At 37.1% G+C, this 21,984-nt stretch overlaps 1 long non-coding RNA gene across 1 annotated transcript; it reads right to left on the reverse strand.

Annotated features, from left to right (window-relative positions):
* Nucleotides 1-1,790: 1,790 nt before the first annotated feature.
* On the reverse strand, nucleotides 1,791-21,325 carry LOC117342953. The gene is made up of 4 exons (XR_004535930.1): nucleotides 21,215-21,325; nucleotides 20,749-20,873; nucleotides 17,733-17,852; nucleotides 1,791-1,895 (listed from the first exon to the last, which is right to left on the reverse strand). It is a non-coding gene; the product is annotated as an uncharacterized LOC117342953 (long non-coding RNA).
* Between the last annotated feature and the right edge of the window lie 659 nt (nucleotides 21,326-21,984).

A 21,984-nucleotide genomic window follows, 5' to 3' on the forward strand; every position in this document is an offset into this window, starting at 1 on the left:
TTTATCTTTAGTTGTTGCAGGGAAAAGTCTACGATGAAATCAAAGTTGTGTTGAAGACTTTACTTGCGTGACAGATGACGGTGTAAATAACACGAAAGTGTTCGAGAGATACAGGTTGATGACAACCACAGGACAGTGTTTTGGTCGGCATCATGGTCTTCGTGTGAAATACATGTTTCCTTGTGTTATATCAGGTTACAAATGCTCGATGCTCGTTCATATGCCTAGTGGTTCTGATGTCACTATTTTTGTTCTCAATTGGAGAATGTGGTGTACATTGGAATTGACCTACATTTGCATGACGGGTGTCGTTGAAAAAGCGGAAGACGCTTACTCTTCTGTGGTATATGGTCTTAGTTTCTGTGTATTTGTTCAAGGATCTCCATGCAAATATGTTTATTTAATATTTTGCTCCTTTTTATCGATTTTGTCTATCACTGATATATGTAGAATGTCGTAAGGTAACAGATAAAATGGTCTGTATACAAAACAGCAATAATTCTAAAATATAAAGAAACTAACAGGAGTATGGATATAAAACAATAGAATATAACGTCTTCGATTCAACACAAAATGACAGAACTACAATTCTAAAGTGATTAAAAACAAAGGTCTAAAACACTGACAAACCTTAGATAAATTATATAATAAATATTTGATATATACAATCACGCATAATTTATCCGAGCAGTTCTCCTAAGTCATTAATATCAAAGAAAGCAGCTTAATAATCAACTTTGTCACATTTGAATAGACATTTTATGGGTACAGTTTACTGACAAGGCCAGTTGTATGATGTATATTTATGATATCTATTAGACGTCATGTGTTGTATCTACTAATACATCCTCTGTTAAGAGTTCAGTTATGGCGTGTGGAACGTTCCAATTAATATTCATAGAATTTATATATTTGAACAAATAATTATATTTTATGACCATATATTGATTTTTTTTAACATAGAATTTTAATTTTTGAATGTATCTTATTTTTTTTTAAACAAATATTTGTGTTATTGAACAAATATTTGTGTTATTGAACAAAAATATAAATTCTATGAATATTGCAACGTCCCACACGCCATATGCAGTTGTGTGTTAATTGTATTATCTGATTATCGGTGCCTTCCTTATATGGTTTGTTTTGTTTTGGTTTGTTTTTTGTCTAACGTCCTATTAACAGCCCGGGTCATTTAAGGATGTAGGTTTCAAAATCGCAAACCAGAGGTGGAGGGCTAGTGATAAAGTGCTGGGACACCTTAACCACTCGGCCACCGCAGCCCCTCCCTTATATGGTATCGGAATCACTGCAACGAATTAGTATCACGAATCACAAAATTCTAAAATATCTTAAATAGTGCTCAAATACCTGTTTCTATTGGTAAGAATAATGATTGCAAAGAATTTGTCTGATTTATAAGTTATATAATAATATGTAGTAAACAGACATTATTAAACTGATCCTTTGCTATAAAATCTGTGTCAACAGATTAACCAAAGTAGGAGTATGCTTGAAAGAAACAGCTATTTTCATAGCAACAGCGTGGCGCAAAGGAGATATAGTGTCTTGCTTTGCAAATGTGTGGACTAGCTTTACACCCGGTTATCACAGTAAGGTAATCCATGAACGGGTCAGGGTAGGATTAGGGATCAATGTCAAATTAACGTTATGTACGACCGACATTCAAATTACATATACATGTACGTATAGAATTCGTTTCTACAACAATGTCGTTTTATCTAGCTTGAAAAAAAAAAGATAATACATGTAAATGAATAAAACACAAACCATAATATGTTTGATGCTTTTATTTGTCAAAATTTGAATTTATATTTTATTAAATCTGTAACTTGATGTTGCCGTCTTCCAACTCGTAGATATCAGGACCTGACAAACTGAAACGAGAAAACAAATGATTATCTATAAAAGCACTGGCTGTGTGAAATTGGCTCAATATTCAACATACAACATTCACCATTCAGAAATTGAATATTGTGCCATTTCGACATACGACATTAGATAATTTCAGTATTATAATGTTGTGTCATCTCGACATACGACGTTAGAGAATTTCAGTATTATAATGTTGTGCCATCTCGACATACGACATTAGAGAATTTCAGTATTATAATGTTGTGTCATCTCGACATACGACGTTAGAGAATTTCAGTACTATAATGTTGTACCAGCTCGACATATGCCATTAGAGAATTTCAGTATCATAATGTTGTACTATCTCGACATACGAAGTTAGAGAATTTCAGTATTATAATGTTGTACTATCTAGACATACGAAGTTAGAGAATTTCAGTACTATAATGTTGTACCAGCTCGACATACAATGTATGCCATTAGAGAATTTCACTATTATAATGTTGTGTCATCTCGACATACGACGTTAGAGAATTTCAGTATCATAATGTTGTTTCATCTCGACATATGGCATTAGAGAATTTCTTTATCATAATGTTGTGCTATCTCGACATACGACATTAGAGAATTGCAGTATTATAATGTTGTTTCATCTCGACATATGACATTCAACATCATGAATTTTAATGTCGATCAAGCACAACTTTCAAACTCTGATCATGAATGTTGTAAGTTGAGCTGACTCGACATTCAAATTCTGAATGTTACATGTCGTATGTTGAATGTTGAACTACCTAAGTAGGGATTTGACAGCAAATATTCTGCTGCAGTTAAAGCATTCTTAAGATCATACAAAACAAAGTTAGCTGGCGATTGTATTCAGCAGAATTCGAGGACATAGGACAGAAGAAATATGTCACACACAAAGAGTGAAAGAAGAGCACGGCTTTCTACATCATCGCTGTTTGAATGTTAGCCTGGTGTACAATGTGTCCACCTCTTCGCAATATTCAGAGATAACTAAAGAGAATAAATGGATTCCGTTGATTTGAAGCACACAGAAATGTTTCGTGCATTATTAATGAATATAAAGAATCTTCATCAAAGGAAAGAGGAAAATTGACAGGCCATTTTCAGGTTAATGACAGTGCAAATTCTACAGCATCATAAATATACTTTCTCATCTGGTCATTACCGTATGTATATATATGTTGTGTAGTCATTACTGTATGTATGTTGTGTGGTCAGTACTGTATGTATGTTGTGTGGTCTGTACCATATATATGTTGTGTGGTCATTACTGTATGTATGTTGTGTGGTCATTACTGTATGTCTATTATGTGGTAATTACCGTATGTCTGTTATGTGGTCATTACTGTATGTCTGTTGTGTGGTCATTACTGTATGTCTATTATGTGGTCATTACCGTATGTCTGTTATGTGGTCATTACTGTGTGTCTGTTGTGTGGTCATTACTGTATGTATGTTGTGTGGTCAGTACCGTATGTATGTTGTGTGGTCATTACTGTATGTATGTGGTTTGGTCATTACTGTATGTCTGTTATGTGGTCATTACTGTGTGTCTGTTGTGTGGTCATTACTGTATGTCTGTTGTGTGGTCATTACCGTATGTCTGTTGTGTGGTCATTATCTGTATGTCTGTTGTGTGGTCATTACTGTATGTCTGTTGTGTGGTCATTACTGTATGTCTATTGTGTGGTCATTACTGTATGTCTGTTGTGTGGTCAGTACTGTATGTATGTTGTGTGGTCTGTACCATATATATGTTGTGTGGTCATTACTGTATGTATGTTGTGTGGTCATTACTGTATGTCTGTTATGTGGTCATTACTGTGTGTCTGTTGTGTGGTCATTACTGTATGTCTGTTGTGTGGTCATTACCGTATGTCTGTTGTGTGGTCATTATCTGTATGTCTATTGTGTGGTCATTACTGTATGTCTGTTGTGTGGTCATTACTGTATGTCTGTTGTGTGGTCATTACTGTATGTCTGTTGTGTGGTCATTACTGTATGTATGTTGTGTGGTCATTACTGTATGTCTATTATGTGGTAATTACCGTATGTCTGTTATGTGGTCATTACTGTATGTCTGTTGTGTGGTCATTACTGTATGTCTATTATGTGGTCATTACCGTATGTCTGTTATGTGGTCATTACTGTGTGTCTGTTGTGTGGTCATTACTGTATGTATGTTGTGTGGTCAGTACCGTATGTATGTTGTGTGGTCATTACTGTATGTATGTGGTTTGGTCATTACTGTTTGTCTGTTATGTGGTCATTACTGTGTGTCTGTTGTGTGGTCATTACTGTATGTCTGTTGTGTGGTCATTACCGTATGTCTGTTGTGTGGTCATTATCTGTATGTCTGTTGTGTGGTCATTACTGTATGTCTGTTGTGTGGTCATTACTGTATGTCTATTGTGTGGTCATTACTGTATGTCTGTTGTGTGGTCAGTACTGTATGTATGTTGTGTGGTCTGTACCATATATATGTTGTGTGGTCATTACTGTATGTATGTTGTGTGGTCATTACTGTATGTCTGTTATGTGGTCATTACTGTGTGTCTGTTGTGTGGTCATTACTGTATGTCTGTTGTGTGGTCATTACCGTATGTCTGTTGTGTGGTCATTATATGTATGTCTATTGTGTGGTCATTACTGTATGTCTGTTGTGTGGTCATTACTGTATGTCTGTTGTGTGGTCATTACTGTATGTCTGTTGTGTGGTCATTACTGTATGTATGTTGTGTGGTCATTACTGTATGTCTATTATGTGGTAATTACCGTATGTCTGTTATGTGGTCATTACTGTATGTCTGTTGTGTGGTCATTACTGTATGTCTATTATGTGGTCATTACCGTATGTCTGTTATGTGGTCATTACTGTGTGTCTGTTGTGTGGTCATTACTGTATGTATGTTGTGTGGTCAGTACCGTATGTATGTTGTGTGGTCATTAATGTATGTATATGGTTTGGTCATTACTGTATGTCTGTTATGTGGTCATTACTGTGTGTCTGTTGTGTGGTCATTACTGTATGTCGGTTGTGTGGTCATTACCGTATGTCTGTTGTGTGGTCATTATCTGTATGTCTGTTGTGTGGTCATTACTGTATGTCTGTTGTGTGGTCATTACTGTATGTCTATTGTGTGGTCATTACTGTATGTCTGTTGTGTGGTCAGTACTGTATGTATGTTGTGTGGTCTGTACCATATATATGTTGTGTGGTCATTACTGTATGTATGTTGTGTGGTCATTACTGTATGTCTATTATGTGATAATTATCGTATGTCTGTTATGTGGTCATTAATGTATGTCTGTTGTGTGGTCATTATCGTATGTCTGTTGTGTGGTCATTACTGTATGTCTGTTGTGTGGTCATTACTGTATGTATGTTGTGTGGTCATTACTGTATGTATGTTGTGTGGTCATTACTGTATGTATGCTGTGTGTTCATAACCGTATATATATGTATGTTGTGTGGTCATTACCGTATGTCTGTTATGTGGTCATTACTGTATGTCTGTTGTGTGGTCAGTACTGTATGTATGTTGTGTGGTCATTACCGTATGTCTGTTGTGTGTTCATTACTGTATGTATGTTGTTTGGTCAGTACCGTATGTCTGTTGTGTGGTCATTACTGTTTGTTTGTTGTGTGGTCATTACTGTATATCTGTTGTGTGGTCATAACTTTATGTCTGTTGTGTGGTCATTACTGTATGTCTGTTGTGTAGTCAGTACTGTATGTCTGTTGTGTGGTCATTACTGTATGTATGTTGTGTGGTCATTACTGTATGTATGTTGTGTGGTCATTACTGTATGTCTATTATGTGGTCATTACCGTATGTCTGTTATGTGGTCATTACTGTATGTCTGTTGTGTGGTCATTACTGTATGTCTATTATGTGGTCATTACCGTATGTCTGTTATGTGGTCATTACTGTGTGTCTGTTGTGTGGTCATTACTGTATGTATGTTGTGTGGTCAGTACCGTATGTATGTTGTGTGGTCATTACTGTATGTATGTGGTTTGGTCATTACTGTATGTCTGTTATGTGGTCATTACTGTGTGTCTGTTGTGTGGTCATTACTGTATATCGGTTGTGTGGTCATTACCGTATGACTGTTGTGTGGTCATTATCTGTATGTCTGTTGTGTGGTCATTACTGTATGTCTGTTGTGTGGTCATTACTGTATGTCTATTGTGTGGTCATTACTGTATGTCTGTTGTGTGGTCATTACTGTATGTCTGTTGTGTGGTCAGTACTGTATGTATGTTTTGTGGTCTGTACCATATATATGTTGTGTGGTCATTACTGTATGTATGTTGTGTGGTCATTACTGTATGTCTATTATGTGGTAATTACCGTATGTCTGTTATGTGGTCATTACTGTATGTATGTAGTTGGGTCATTACTGTATGTCTGTTATGTGGTCATTACTGTGTGTCTGTTGTGTGGTCATTACTGTATGTCTGTTGTGTGGTCATTACTGTATGTATGTTGTGTGGTCATTACTGTATGTATGTTGTGTGGTCATTACTGTATGTATGTTGTGTGGTCATTACTGTATGTCTGTTGTTTGGTCATTACTGTATGTATGTTGTGTGGTCATTACTGTATGTCTGTTGTGTGGTCATTACTGTATGTCTGTTGTGTGGTCAATACTGTATGTATGTTGTGTGGTCAGTACCGTATGTCTGTTGTGTGGTCATTACTGTATGTCTGTTGTGTGGTCATTACTGTATGTATGTTGTGTGGTCATTACTGTATGTATGTTGTGTGGTCATTACTGTATGTCTGTTGTTTGGTCATTACTGTATGTCTGTTGTGTGGTCATTACTGTATGTATGTTGTGTGGTCATTACTGTATGTCTGTTGTGTGGTCATTACTGTATGTCTGTTGTTTGGTCAGTACTGTATGTCTGTTGTTTGGTCATTACTGTATGTATGTTGTGTGGTCATTACTGTATGTCTGTTGTGTGGTGTTTACTGTAGTATTTTTGTCATTACTGTATGTATTTTTTGTGGTCTTATGTATGTTTTGGTGGTCTAACCTTATATATGTTGTTTTGTGGTCATTACCGTATGTTGTTTGTGGGCTTTCTGTATTCGTTGGTGGGATTTCTGTTGCATTATCTGGTCTTACCCTTTTCTGTTAGTGGATTCTGTGTGCTGTTGTGTGGTCTTACTGTAATTGTGGTTTGGTCAAAATGTTTGTCTGTTAGTGGTCATTTCTGTGGTCTGTTGGTGGCATTTTTCTGTAGTCTTTGTGTGGTCTTACCGATGTCTGTTTTTGTGGTCATTTTCTGTAAAGTCTTTTTGGGGGTCCTTCGTAGTCTGTTGTGTGGTCATTACTGTATTCATCGTGTGGGCATTACTGTATTCGTTGTGTGGTCTACTGTAGTATTTGTGGGTCTGTACAAAATTGTTTGGGGGTCTTACTGTATTATTTGTGTGTCTTACTGATGGGCTGTTAGTGGGCATTACTGTGTGTCTGTTGTGAGGTCATTACTGTATGTCTGTTGTGTGGTCATTACCGTATGTCTGTTGTGTGGTCATTATCTGTATGTCTATTGTGTGGTCATTACTGTATGTCTGTTGTGTGGTCATTACTGTATGTCTGTTGTGTGGTCATTACTGTATGTCTGTTGTGTGGTCATTACTGTATGTATGTTGTGTGGTCATTACTGTATGTCTGTTATGTGGTCATTACCGTATGTCTGTTATGTGGTCATTACTGTGTGTCTGTTGTGTGGTCATTACTGTATGTATGTTGTGTGGTCAGTACCGTATGTATGTTGTGTGGTCATTAATGTATGTATGTGGTTTGGTCATTACTGTATGTCTGTTATGTGGTCATTACTGTGTGTCTGTTGTGTGGTCATTACTGTATGTCGGTTGTGTGGTCATTACCGTATGTCTGTTGTGTGGTCATTATCTGTATGTCTGTTGTGTGGTCATTACTGTATGTCTGTTGTGTGGTCATTACTGTATGTCTATTGTGTGGCAACTTATTTGTTTTTTGGTCATTACTTTTAGTTTGTGGTCTTATGTAGTCTATTATTGATAATCCGTATTCTTTTGGGCATTTAAAGATGTTGTTTTGGGGCTTACTGTATGTCTATTTTGTGGGCATTACCGTATTCGGGGTTTTGGTCATACGTTTGGCTGTTGTGTGGTCATTCTGTATGTTTTTGTGGGGGTTAGTACCGTAGTTTTCTGTGGTCATTTCTGTAGTAGTGGGTTTGGGGGCATAGGTATTTGTTTTGTGGTATTACTGGGTGTTGTTGTGGGCTTCGTTGCTGTTGTGTGGTCATTTCCCTATGTCGTTTTGTGGGCCCTTATCTGTATTTCTTTGTGTGGTCATTATTATGTTTTTGTGGGGTCATTTCGAGTCTGTTGTGTGGCCAAATTCGTATGTATGTTGTTGGTCATTCTGTATTCTGTTGTTGGTCATTTTCGTATGGGTTTTTTGTGGTCTTCGTATGTCCCCGTTGTTTGGTCATTCTATGTATGTTTTGTGGTCCCTTAAAGTATGTTGTTGTGTGGTCATTACTGTATTTTTGCTGTGGGTCATAAAGTAATAATTTTTGGGTGTGGTCTTACCCCATGTCTGTTATGGGTCATTACTTATGTCTGGTGTGGGCGTACTGTAGATGTTTTGGGTCTTACCGTATTCTGTTGTGTGTTTAAATTTCTGATGTATGTTGTTTGGTCTACCGTTTCTGTTTGTGGTCATACTGTATTTGCTTTGTGGCTTCCGTTGTCGTTTGTGGTCTTCTTTTGGGGTTTTTTTTTTTTGGCTTATTTTTCTGTTGTGGGGTCATAATTTATGTCTGTTTTGTTCAAAATTATGTCTGTTGTTGGGCAAAGGGGAAAGTCGGGGGGGGGTCATTAGTAGATTTGTGTGGTCATTAGATGTATTTGTGTGGTCATTACTGTTGTATTATTGGGAATTACCGTATTCGTTTTTGTGGTCATTACTGTAGTCTGTTGTGTGGGCTACCGTATGTCTGTTGTGTGGTCATTATCTGTATGTCTGTTGTGTGGTCATTACTGTATGTCTGTTGTGTGGTCATTACTGTATGTCTATCGTGTGGTCATTACTGTATGTCTGTTGTGTGGTCAGTACTGTATGTATGTTGTGTGGTCTGTACCATATATATGTTGTGTGGTCATTACTGTATGTATGTTGTGTGGTCATTACTGTATGTCTGTTATGTGGTCATTAATGTGTGTCTGTTGTGAGGTCATTACTGTATGTCTGTTGTGTGGTCATTACCGTATGTCTGTTGTGTGGTCATTATCTGTATGTCTATTGTGTGGTCATTACTGTATGTCTGTTGTGTGGTCTTTACTGTATGTCTGTTGTGTGGTCATTACTGTATGTCTGTTGTGTGGTCATTACTGTATGTATGTTGTGTGGTCATTACTGTATGTCTGTTATGTGGTCATTACCGTATGTCTGTTATGTGGTCATTACTGTGTGTCTGTTGTGTGGTCATTACTGTATGTATGTTGTGTGGTCAGTACCGTATGTATGTTGTGTGGTCATTACTGTATGTATGTTGTGTGGTCATTACTGTATGTATGTTGTGTGGTCATTACTGTATGTCTGTTGTGTGGTCATACTGTATGTATGTTGTGTGGTCATTACTGTATGTATGTTGTGTGGTCATTACTGTATGTCTGTTGTGTGGTCATTACTGTATGTATGTTGTGTGGTCATTACTGTATGTATGTTGTGTGGTCATTACTGTATGTCTGTTGTGTGGTCATTACTGTATGTCTGTTGTGTGGTCATTACTGTATGTCTGTTGTGTGGTCATTACTGTATGTCTGTTGTGTGGTCATTACTGTATGTCTGTTGTGTGGTCATACTGTATGTATGTTGTGTGGTCATTACTGTATGTCTGTTGTGTGGTCATTACTGTATGTCTGTTTTGTGGTCATTACTGTATGTCTGTTGTGTGGTCATTACTGTATGTCTGTTGTGTGGTCATTACTGTATGTCTGTTGTGTGGTCATTACTGTATTGTGTCTGTTTTTTGGGTCATTACGTATGCGTTGTTTTTCATTACCGTATTTTGTTTGGGCCATTATCGTATTCTGTTGTGTGGGGCATTACTTTATGTTGTTGTGGGGGTCATACGTTGTCTGTTGTGGGCCATTATGTATTTTGTTGTGTGGTAAATTTCTGTATTCTTTTGGGGGGTCATTATCGTTGTCTGTTGGGGTCTTTCTTTATTCTTTGTGTGGTCATACGTATGTATGTTTTGTGTCATTCGTATGTTGTTTGTGGTCATTCTTATTTTTGCTGTGGGTCAAACCCTATATATTTAGTTGTGTGGTCATTTCCCCTAAAGTCTGTTAGTGGTCATTCGGGATTCGTTTTGTGGTCAGTACTGTATGATGTTTGTGGTCATTACCGAGTTGTTGTTGTTCATTACTGTATTTTGTTGTTGGTCAGTACCTATTCCCGTTTTTGGGGGAGACTGTATGCGCTTTGTGGTCATCCGATTTCTGTTGTGTGGTAATTTTGTTTTTTTTTGTGTGTCATACTGTAACTTTTGTGTGGTATAAATTTATGTCTGTTGTGTGGTAAAACTGTAGTTGTTGTGTGGTCGACTGTAGTCTGTTGTGTGGTATTACTTTTTTTTTTTTTTTTTTGGGGTGGGTCATTTCTGTATGTTTTTTTGTGGTCTTATTATGTCTATTATGTGGGAAAATTTCCGTATGTCTGTTTTTGTGTCTTCTTTTGGGCTTTGTGTGGTATTTGTTGTTATTTGTGGGCATTACCGTATTCTTTTTGTGTCTTACGTGGTCTGTTTTGGGGGTCATTTCGTAGTAGTTGGGTGGTCATTTCCCATGTATGTTGTGTGGGCATTACGTTGTAGTGGTTTGGTCATTATGTAGTCTGTTTTGTGGTCATTATGTGGGGTTGGGTTTTGGCATTTTGTAAAATGGTTGTGTTGTCTTACCGATGAGTTGTGGTCATTAACTGTATGTCTGTTGGTTTGGCTTTTGTAGTTGTTGTTGGTCATTATTATTCTATTTTGTGGTCTTTCTGAGTCTGTTGTGTGGTCAGTACGTTGTAGTTTGTGGTCGTACCATTAAAATTTTTGTGTGGTCATTACTGTTTTATTTGTTGGTTTTTTACTGTTGTCTATTATGTGGTAAATTAACCCTATTCTTTTTTGGGCATTACTGTAGTATGGGTTTGGGCCTTTTTTCTGTTTTTGTGGCATTACTGTTGTCTGTTTGGGTCATTCTTATGTTGTTGGGTGGTATACCGAAGGGTTTTGGGGGGGTCATTATTGTATGTGGTTGTTTGGGCTTCTGATGTCGTTGGTGGTAAATTTCTGTTGTCTGTTGTGTGGTCATTAGTATGTTGTTTTGGTGGTCATTTGTAGTCGTTGTTGGGGCATTATGAGTTTTTTTGTGGTCATTTTCGTAGGGCTTTGGGGGGTGGGGCATTTTAATGTTTTTGTTTGGGTTTATTAAGTAGGGATGTTGTGTGGTTTTTGTATGTATGTTGTGTGGTCATTACTGTATGTATGTTGTTGGTCATTACTGTATGTATGTTGTGTGGTCATTACTGTATGTCTGTTGTGTGGTCATTACTGTATGTATGTTGTGTGGCCATTACTGTATGTATGTTGTTTGGTCATTACTGTATGTCTGTTGTTTGGTCATTACTGTATGTATGTTTTGTGGTCATTACTGTATGTATGTTGTGTGGTCAATACTGTATGTCTGTTGTGTGGTCAGTACCGTATGTATGTTGTTTGGTCCGTACCGTATGTCTGTTGTGTGGTCATTACTGTATGTATGTTGTGTGGTCAATACTGTATGTATGTTGTGTGGTCATTACTGTATGTCTGTTTTATGGTCATTACTGTATGTATGTTGTGTGGTCATTACTGTATGTATGTTGTGTGGTCAATACTCTATGTATGTTGTGTGGTCATTACTGTATGTCTGTTTTATGGTCATTACTGTATGTCTGTTTTATGGTCATTACTGTATGTATGTTGTGTGGTCAGTACGGTATGTTTGTTGTGTGGTCATTACTGTATGTATGTTGTGTGGTCAGTACCGTATGTATGTTGTGTGGTCATTACTGTATGTATGTGGTTTGGTCATTACTGTATGTCTGTTATGTGGTCATTACTGTGTGTCTGTTGTGTGGTCATTACTGTATATCGGTTGTGTGGTCATTACCGTATGTCTGTTGTGTGGTCATTATCTGTATGTCTGTTGTGTGGTCATTACTGTATGTCTGTTGTGTGGTCATTACTGTATGTCTATTGTGTAGTCATTACTGTATGTCTGTTGTGTGGTCAGTACTGTATGTATGTTGTGTGGTTTGTACCATATATATGTTGTGTGGTCATTACTGTATGTATGTTGTGTGGTCATTACTGTATGTCTATTATGTGGTAATTACCGTATGTCTGTTATGTGGTCATTAATGTATATCTGTTGTGTGGTCATTACTGTATGTCTATTATGTGGTCATTACCGTATATCTGTTATGTGGTCATTACTGTGTGTCTGTTGTGTGGTCATTACTGTATGTATGTTGTGTGGTCAGTACCGTATGTATGTCGTGTGGTAATTACTGTATGTATGTGGTTTGGTTTACTGTATTTCTGTTTTGTGGTCATACTGTGTGTCTGTTTTTGGGCATTTCGTATGCGGGTTTTGTGGGGATTCCGATGTCTGTTTGGGGGGCAACGAGCCGGGGGCAAATTTTTATGGGGTTTGTGGGGGAAGTATGTGTGGTTTTTTTGGTTTAGTATGTGTTTTTGGGGGGTATTTTGTATGTCGTTGGTTTGGGGATTATGTATTTTTGTGTGGGTCTTTTCTGTATGTATGTTTTGTGGTCATTCTGTATGTATGTTGTTTTGGGGCATTACGTTGAGTTTGTGGTCATTACCGTTAATATATGTAGTTGTTGGGCATTACCGTATGTCGTTATGTGGTCATTACGTATTTTGTTGTTTTGGCAGTACGTATGTTTTTGTGGGCTTACCGTATGTCTTTGGTGTTCTTATGTAGTATGTTGTTTGGTCAGTACTGTATGTCTGTTGTGTGGTCAGTACTGTATGTCTGTTTTGTGGTCATTACCGTATGTCTGTTGTGTGGTCATTACTGTTTGTTTGTTGTGTGGCCATTACTGTATGTCTGTTGTGTGGTCATAACTTTATGTCTGTTGTGTGGTCATTACTGTATGTCTGTTGTGTGGTCAGTACTGTATGTCTGTTGTGTGGTCATTACTGTATGTATGTTGTGTGGTCATTACTGTATGTATGTTGTGTGGTCATTACTGTATGTATGTTGTGTGGTCATAACCGTATGTATATGTCTGTTGTGTGGTCATTACCGTATGTCTGTTGTGTTGTCATTACTGTATGTCTGTTGTGTGGTCAGTACTGTATGTCTGTTGTGTGGTCATTACCGTATGTCTGTTGTGTGTTCATTACTGTATGTATGTTGTTTGGTCAGTACCGTTTGTCTGTTGTGTGGTCATTACTGTATGTCTGTTGTGTGGTCATTACTGTATGTCTGTTGTGTGGTCATTACTGTATGTCTGTTGTGTGGTCATTACCGTCTGTCTGTTGTGTGGTCAGTACTGTATGTCTGTTTTGTGGTCATTACCGTATGTCTGTTGTGTGGTCATTACTGTTTGTTTGTTGTGTGGCCATTACTGTATGTCTGTTGTGTGGTCATAACTTGATGTCTGTTGTGTGGTCATTACTGTATGTCTGTTGTGGGGTCAGTACTGTATGTCTGTTGTGTGGTCACTACTTTATGTCTGTTGTGTGGTCATTACCGTATGTCTGTTGTGTGGTCAGTACTGTATGTCTGTTGTGTGGTCATCACTTTATGTCGGTTGTGTGGTCATTACCGTATGTCTGTTGTGTGGTCAGTACTGTATGTCTGTTGTGTGGTCATTACCGTATGTCTGTTGTGTGGTCATTACCGTGTGTCTGTTGTGTGGTCATTACTGTATGTCTGTTGTGTGGTCATTACTGTATATATGATGTGTGGTCATTACTGTATGTCTGTTGTGTGGTCATTACTGTATGTCTGTTGTGTGGTCATTACCGTATGTCTGTTGTGTGGTCAGTACTGTATGTCTGTTGTGTGGTCATCACTTTATGTCGGTTGTGTGGTCATTACCGTATGTCTGTTGTGTGGTCAATACTGTATGTCTGTTGTGTGGTCATTACCGTATGTCTGTTGTGTGGTCATTACCGTATGTCTGTTGTGTGGTCATTACTGTATGTATGATGTGTGGTGATTACTGTATGTCTGTTGTGTGGTCATTACTGTATGTCTGTTGTGTGATCATTACTGTATGTATGTTGTGTGATCATTAGTGTATGTATGTTATGCGGTCATTACTGTATGTCTGTTGTGTGGTCATTACTGTATGTATGTTGTGTGATCATTACCGTATGTATGTTGTGTGGTCATTACTGTATGTATGTTGTGTGGTCATTACTGTATGTCTGTTATGTGGTCATTACTGTGTGTCTGTTGTGTGGTCATTGCTGTGTGTCTGTTGTGTGGTCATTACTGTGTGTCTGTTGTGTGGTCATTATCTGTATGTCTGTTGTGTGGTCATTACCGTATGTCTATTGTGTGGTCATTACTGTATGTCTGTTGTGTGGTCATTACTGTATGTCTGTTGTTTGGTCATTACTGTATGTATATGTTGTGTGGTCATTACTGTATGTCTGTTGTGTGGTCATTTTCGTATGTCTGTTGTGTGGTCATTACTGTATGTCTGTTGTGTGGTCATTACTGTATGTATGTTGTGTGGTCATTACTGTATGTATGTTGTGTGGTCATAACCGTATATATATGTCTGTTGTGTGGTCATTACCGTATGTCTGTTGTGTGGTCATTACTGTGTGTCTGTTGTGTGGTCATTACTGTATGTCTGTTGTGTGTTCATTACTGTATGTATGTTGTTTGGTCAGTACCGTATGTCTGTTGTGTGGTCAGTACTGTATGTCTGTTTTGTGGTCATTACCTTATGTCTGTTGTGTGGACATTACTGTATGTCTGTTGTGTGGTCATTACTGTATGTATGTTGTGTGGTCATTACCGTATGTCTGTTGTGTGGTCATTACCGTATGTCTGTTGTATGGTCATTACTGTATATCTGTTGTGTGGTCATTACTGTATGTCTGTTGTGTGGTCATTACTGTATGTCTGTTGTGTGATCATTACTGTATGTATGTTGTGTGGTCATTACTGTATTATGTTGTGTGGTCATTACTGTATGTATGTTGTGTGGTCAATACTGTATGTCTGTTGTGTGGTCATAACTGTATGTATGTTGTGTGGTCAGTACCGTATGTATGTCGTGTGGTCATTACTGTATGTATGTTGTGTGGTCATTACTGTATGTATGTTGTGTGGTCATTACTGTATGTCTGTTGTGTGGTCATTACCGTGTGTCTGTTGTGTGGTCATTACTATATGTCTGTTATGTGGTCATTACTGTATGTCTGTTGTGTGGTCATTACTGTATTTATGTTGTGTGGTCATTACTGTATGTATGTTGTGTGGTCATTACTATATGTCTGTTATGTGGTCATTACTGTATGTCTGTTGTGTGGTCATTACTGTATGTATGTTGTGTGGTCATTACAGTATGTCTGTTGTGTGGTCATTACTGTGTGTCTGTTATGTGGTCATTACCGAATGTCTGTTATGTGGTCATTACTGTATGTCTGTTGTGTGGTCATAACCGTATATATATGTCTGTTGTGTGGTCATTACTGTATGTCTTTTGTGTGGTCATTACTGTATGTCTGTTGTTTGGTCATTACTGTATGTCCGTTGTGTGGTCATTACTGTATGTCTGTTGTGTGGTCATAACCGTATATATATTTCTGTTGTGTGGTCATAACCGTGTGTCTGTTGTGTGGTCATAACCGTGTGTCTGTTGTGTGGTCATTACTGTATGTCTGTTGTGTGGCCATTACTGTATGTCTGTTGTGTGGTCATTACTGTATGTCTGTTGTGTGGTCATTACTGTATTATGTTGTGTGGTCATTACTGTATGTATGTTGTGTGGTCAATACTGTATGTCTGTTGTGTGGTCATAACTGTATGTATGTTGTGTGGTCAGTACCGTATGTATGTCGTGTGGTCATTACTGTATGTATGTTGTGTGGTCATTACTGTATGTATGTTGTGTGGTCATTACTGTATGTCTGTTGTGTGGTCATTACCGTGTGTCTGTTGTGTGGTCATTACTATATGTCTGTTATGTGGTCATTACTGTATGTCTGTTGTGTGGTCATTACTGTATTTATGTTGTGTGGTCATTACTGTATGTATGTTGTGTGGTCATTACTATATGTCTGTTATGTGGTCATTACTGTATGTCTGTTGTGTGGTCATTACTGTATGTATGTTGTGTGGTCATTACAGTATGTCTGTTGTGTGGTCATTACTGTGTGTCTGTTATGTGGTCATTACCGAATGTCTGGTATGTGGTCATTACTGTATGTCTGTTGTGTGGTCATAACCGTATATATATGTCTGTTGTGTGGTCATTACTGTATGTCTTTTGTGTGGTCATTACTCTATGTCTGTTGTTTGGTCATTACTGTATGTCCGTTGTGTGGTCATTACTGTATGTCTGTTGTGTGGTCATAACCGTATATATATTTCTGTTGTGTGGTCATTACTGTGTGTCTGTTATGTGGTCATTACCGAATGTCTGTTATGTGGTCATTACTGTATGTCTGTTGTGTGGTCATAACCGTATATATATGTCTGTTGTGTGGTCATTACTGTATGTCTTTTGTGTGGTCATTACTCTATGTCTGTTGTTTGGTCATTACTGTATGTCCGTTGTGTGGTCATTACTGTATGTCTGTTGTGTGGTCATAACCGTATATATATTTCTGTTGTGTGGTCATAACCGTGTGTCTGTTGTGTGGTCATAACCGTGTGTCTGTTGTGTGGTCATTACTGTATGTCTGTTGTGTGGCCATTACTGTATGATGTTGTGTGGTCATTACTGTGTGTCTGTTGTGTGGTCATTACTGTATGTCTGTTGTGTGGTCATTACCGTATGTCTGTTGTGTGGTCAGTACTGTATGTCTGTTGTGTGGTCATTACCGTATGTATGTTGTGTGGTCATTACTGTATGTCTGTTGTGTGGTCATTACTGTATGTCTGTTATGTGGTCATTACTGTATGTCTGTTGTGTGGTCATAATCGTATATATATGTCTGTTATGTGGTCATTACCGTATGTCTTTTGTGTGGTCATTACCGTATGTCTGTTGTGTGGTCATTACCGTATGTCTGTTGTTTGGTCATTACTATATGTCTGTTATGTGGCCATTACTGCATGTCTGTTGTGTGGTCATTACCGTATGCCTGTTGTTTGGTCAGTACTGTATGTCTTTTGTGTGGTCATTACCGTATGTCTGTTGTGTGGTCAGTACTGTATGTCTGTTGTTTGGTCATTACTGTATGTCTGTTGTGTGGTCATTATCGTATGTCTGTTGTGTGGTCATTACCGTATGTCTGTTGTGTGGTCATTACTGTATGTCTGTTTTGTGGTCGTTACTGTATGTCTGTTTTGTGGTCATTACTGTATGTATGTTGTGTGGTCATTACTGTATGTCTGTTTTGTGGTCGTTACTGTATGTCTGTTATGTGGTCGTTACTGTATATCTGTTGTGTGGTAAATACCGTATATGTTGTGTGGTCATTACTGTATGTCTGTTGTGTGGTCATTATATATTACTGTCATATGTAAATATCGATTATGGCTGAAAAAAAACGCACTTACACATCGGTAGCTGTTGTGTTCATCCAGGCCTGTGCATCATTTTACAAATACGTTTGCAGTCACATATCTTGGGATGACGTGGCCAGCCTTTCATGCGATGCCACCACCATCGGCCGCCATCTAAACGGAACACTCAGAATGAGGCATTCGATCTCTACCTAGATTGGCATTAATTGAATATGAAATGTTACATGTAATTCTTATATCCAGTGCAGTAAGGTCCTATTTTATAAAATGAAATTTGTAGAATTCAGATAGCAGCTTAAAGTAGTGTAATATTATCACAAGGATGGTTTAGATTACGTCGTGAACTTTCTCACGTGCCCAATATTGCAACCCTACAAAGTACAGAAACGCTCTCCTTAATTGAATTATTGCTGCTCCTAATATTTTTGGACGGTTCATTAGAAAGTTTCAAAAGAAAAGACCATTATGCTGAATTCAACCATTGTTTATGATGCCCTTTGGAGGCAGGTTTATAGAAAAAAAAAAACCTTCATCGTCGGATACCATGGTTTATTGCAGTATACGCCACGCTACAGTCATCACTCGTGGGTCAACTCAGTGGAAAATCTTCTTTTCATTATAGGCTGTAACGTATTCCTATCAGAATTCCATCCAATCGTATTGAAGGTAACATATTCTTTATAAAAACTGGACATTAACAACAGTTGTAGCGAGCGATCTCGAAAATATATTTCAGAAATTTAATGTCAATGGGTTTAAACCATTTAAACGGAATGTTAATACCCAATTGTCTGACAGACATGGCTTCCTATCGCCAAGTCGTTGTTCAATCTCGATACTCAGTTTAGGCTACTGACGCACATATTATAAGGTTTTCATATCTCGGCTGTTCCTTACTTCCCAGAAACATCGCCAACAACGTGTATTACTTCTTATCCACTTAATGTTTACAGAATCTGTACGCCTTCACCTTTACATGCTCTTTTTAACATTTCCCCCTTTAACTGAAGAGTTCTTTTTTTGAAAGAGTTATGTTGATTAGTTTCTATTTATAAAGTGACGCCAATGAAATGAAGATTTGTTTTTACTAAGTTGGCCCACCTGTGATAAATGTAGCGTAGTGCAATCACCCTAGGTATATTGACGGTGTAAAAACTTGTGTTGGTCGAAACCTCGTGAATGAATCATGTCTATCCTTCATTTGTGCGTGTCGTGCAACCGGTTAATACCTTAAGCATTTTAGTGGGGTAACATGCATGTTGTCACGTGGTTGTTTGTTTATACATGTACTTTAAAATACAGTGTTTTCTGGACCAAATACACTTATACTACTATAAATAATATAAAATGTTATTGAATATGTTTACGGGAATAAAAAATTAATTCGCAGGAACCCGTCTTTAATAAATGTTAGTTTAAACATATCCATTTGCCAAAACGAGACAAGACAAGATTTCACAATATTATCTCGACTTTTTATTCCAATATATACATCAAATTATAGTATGTATAAAAATAACAAACAAAAAAACAGACTTTGCCGCAAGCCCTTTCTGTCCTCTCAGGCTTCTTCAGGCGGACTTAAATTATATATATATATATAAAACACAAAGACAGTCACATAATAAAAAAAACTATGTTTGACAAATATATGAGGAATCCTCGCCTGTAAGCAATATATTGGGTGTGTTGACAGACGAGGCGAGTACCTGTGTACGAATCGTAACGTCGGACATGTATTTGGAACCATAGATCAACGCGGCTTTAACATCTTAATCTTCATTAAAATAGAAACAAATAACCACGTGTCTAAGGTTAGCTCGCAAAATGTAACAATTACATAATAACCGAAACATGTTTAAGATGGTCAACCGGCGGAGCAAACGACAATTTTGGATGAAATTAAGAAAATACAAATTCAAAATTATCGGTATCCCTAAAAAAATTCACCTGATATTGGATTCCGAAACAAAATTAATTGAATAAAATATGGATGGAAATTCTAGTCCTTTCTAAATCTTATAAGATAATACAAGATAATGTGCAAATGAGGCTCCGATTAGTGCTCACGAATCCCATAATGCGGTGCGAAAAAATGTATTCTGGTGTAAATAACATGACCGAAAGAGCACGAGTAAAAAAATGAAACTTGAACAGACAAAAGGAATAGAAAGCATGCAAAGATGGATGTCCAATCGCTGGAATGAGGTCAAAAAGATATTTCAATTATCGTTTCAATCTTTCTTTAATACCTATTTTATCACTAGTTTTCTAGTTCTAGTTAGCCACTACCTGTAGGTGTCTATCTTATTGTATTGTTATTTCGCATTTCATACCATTATGATTTTGTTTTAACGTGTTTTAATAACACATTCTTGGACACTCATCAGTGTCAAAATATTTGACATGGCGAATAAAAACAGATAAAAGTCAGAAGCATTTAACTTGAAAAATACAGTACAAGCTGGAGACTATAGACTGTCCAATGAGGTCACAGAAAGTAGACATTTACACAAGGAGGTAGAACAAAACTAATTAATGCGTGAATTTCGGTAGTTTTCTAGTGTTTTGTTACATTGAAGATAACCGCATTTAAAGAACTCGTATTTCATGGCAATTGATTTTGAATTAGAGATTTTATTGTTTTTCTTACATTGTGATTACTCGAATTCGGGAATGTGCTATGGCAATTTTCTTAAGAGGAAGCATCTTTATTTGAACAGAAATGAAACTGAAGTGCCACACCTTAATATCCTGAATGGTTTAAAGGCTATGAATCAAAATTTAAATGTTTTCAAATATCCAGTTATAGCTCTCTATCAAATCATATTGATCTATTTACTTTTTTATCGTAATAACCTGTTTTCAATGATATTTGATATTAAATACCGGTGAATCCTCCCCTCCTCCATAATATCTCAGAAAAATCGAAAATCGAAAATCATAAAAGAACGATCAAAAGTCCGACAGCGATGAAATATACACGATATATATTTTAGAAGACTTATTATTTATAAATTATCTACTTATATAAAGCTGGCATCCATACCTGTCGTGGGGAATCCATCGGTATATAAAGTCGCTTGTACTGTGCCGAGAACCACGGCAATGGCTAGCAACACGACTACTGCTTTCAGCATCTTTAACTTCTAAAGGCAGTAAGGGAGGAGAAACCTGAAATAAATAAATAAAAATGACTTGTGCTTCTTTTTAATAATACTAAGTGAATATTAACTAATGTATTATATACGTTGGAGATAGAATGATTCAAAGCGATTACAATCTATCAACATTGAACAGGAAAGTTGCTTTCTATTCTTCACATAGGACACATAGGAGGATAGCGACATTAGATAAATCAATTAAGTAAAAGTTACAGCGTTGGATGAATGATGAATACAGAACTGTATTATACAGCTTTTCCATGGTCCAGTGTTAATGTAGAGTCGTAACTGTTCTTTATACTAATTTAAATCATAGAAATATTCCATGTAATTATCATCTTCTGCACTTACCGTTTCGCTGTTGCCAAGGTACGTGTTATACACACTGTTGATGTGACCCCGTATTTATACGTTTCTGTCTAACAAACATTGATCATATATGATACATCGGGAGTAATCAGGCCGTTGGGAAAAAATCTGTCCATTGCCGATTAATGAGTAGATAAAATAGATATATGAGGATGCAATATGCAATAAAGTAAACAGATAAAATTGCTGAAGACCGTGTAAATTATACGTAAAGTGTGGGTAATAAAATCTCCAGTGCTAATAGATACTGGGATGGACGTGTTAATTATAATGTAATTTATCTTATGTAATGTGATGAATATTTATTAGTATGCATATTGTTTACACTGTGTCATGTAATGGCGCCTGTGTGCTTCAGCTATAAAAGTCGGTATGTATCACTACCACTGCCAAAGTTCATGCAGCGGTTTGTATACATTACGACCTACTAAAATTTGTAGTGAATATTTTACCTGAAAGTCTTAACAAAACCTACACAAATCCCATTTCCCCCAGATTTGAACTCCATACGCAGTTTGATATTAGACTAGTCCGTCTTCAGAATATTCTTTGGAATTACGTCATAACAAAACATTTTATTTAAATATTATAAAAAGAGATAAGGAATGACAAGTGAGAAATAACTCAATCAGTTACTTGTTAAACAAATACCTTTTTACTAATATGTCAACTGGTGTGCATTATATGCTTTTAAACTAATAGGCCGTAACTTCTAATACAATTAAAGGAAAATCAAGATTTTCTGAGATCGA

The sequence above is a fragment of the Pecten maximus genome, chromosome 14 (assembly GCF_902652985.1).
Source record: "Pecten maximus chromosome 14, xPecMax1.1, whole genome shotgun sequence".
Taxonomy (NCBI): domain Eukaryota; kingdom Metazoa; phylum Mollusca; class Bivalvia; order Pectinida; family Pectinidae; genus Pecten; species Pecten maximus.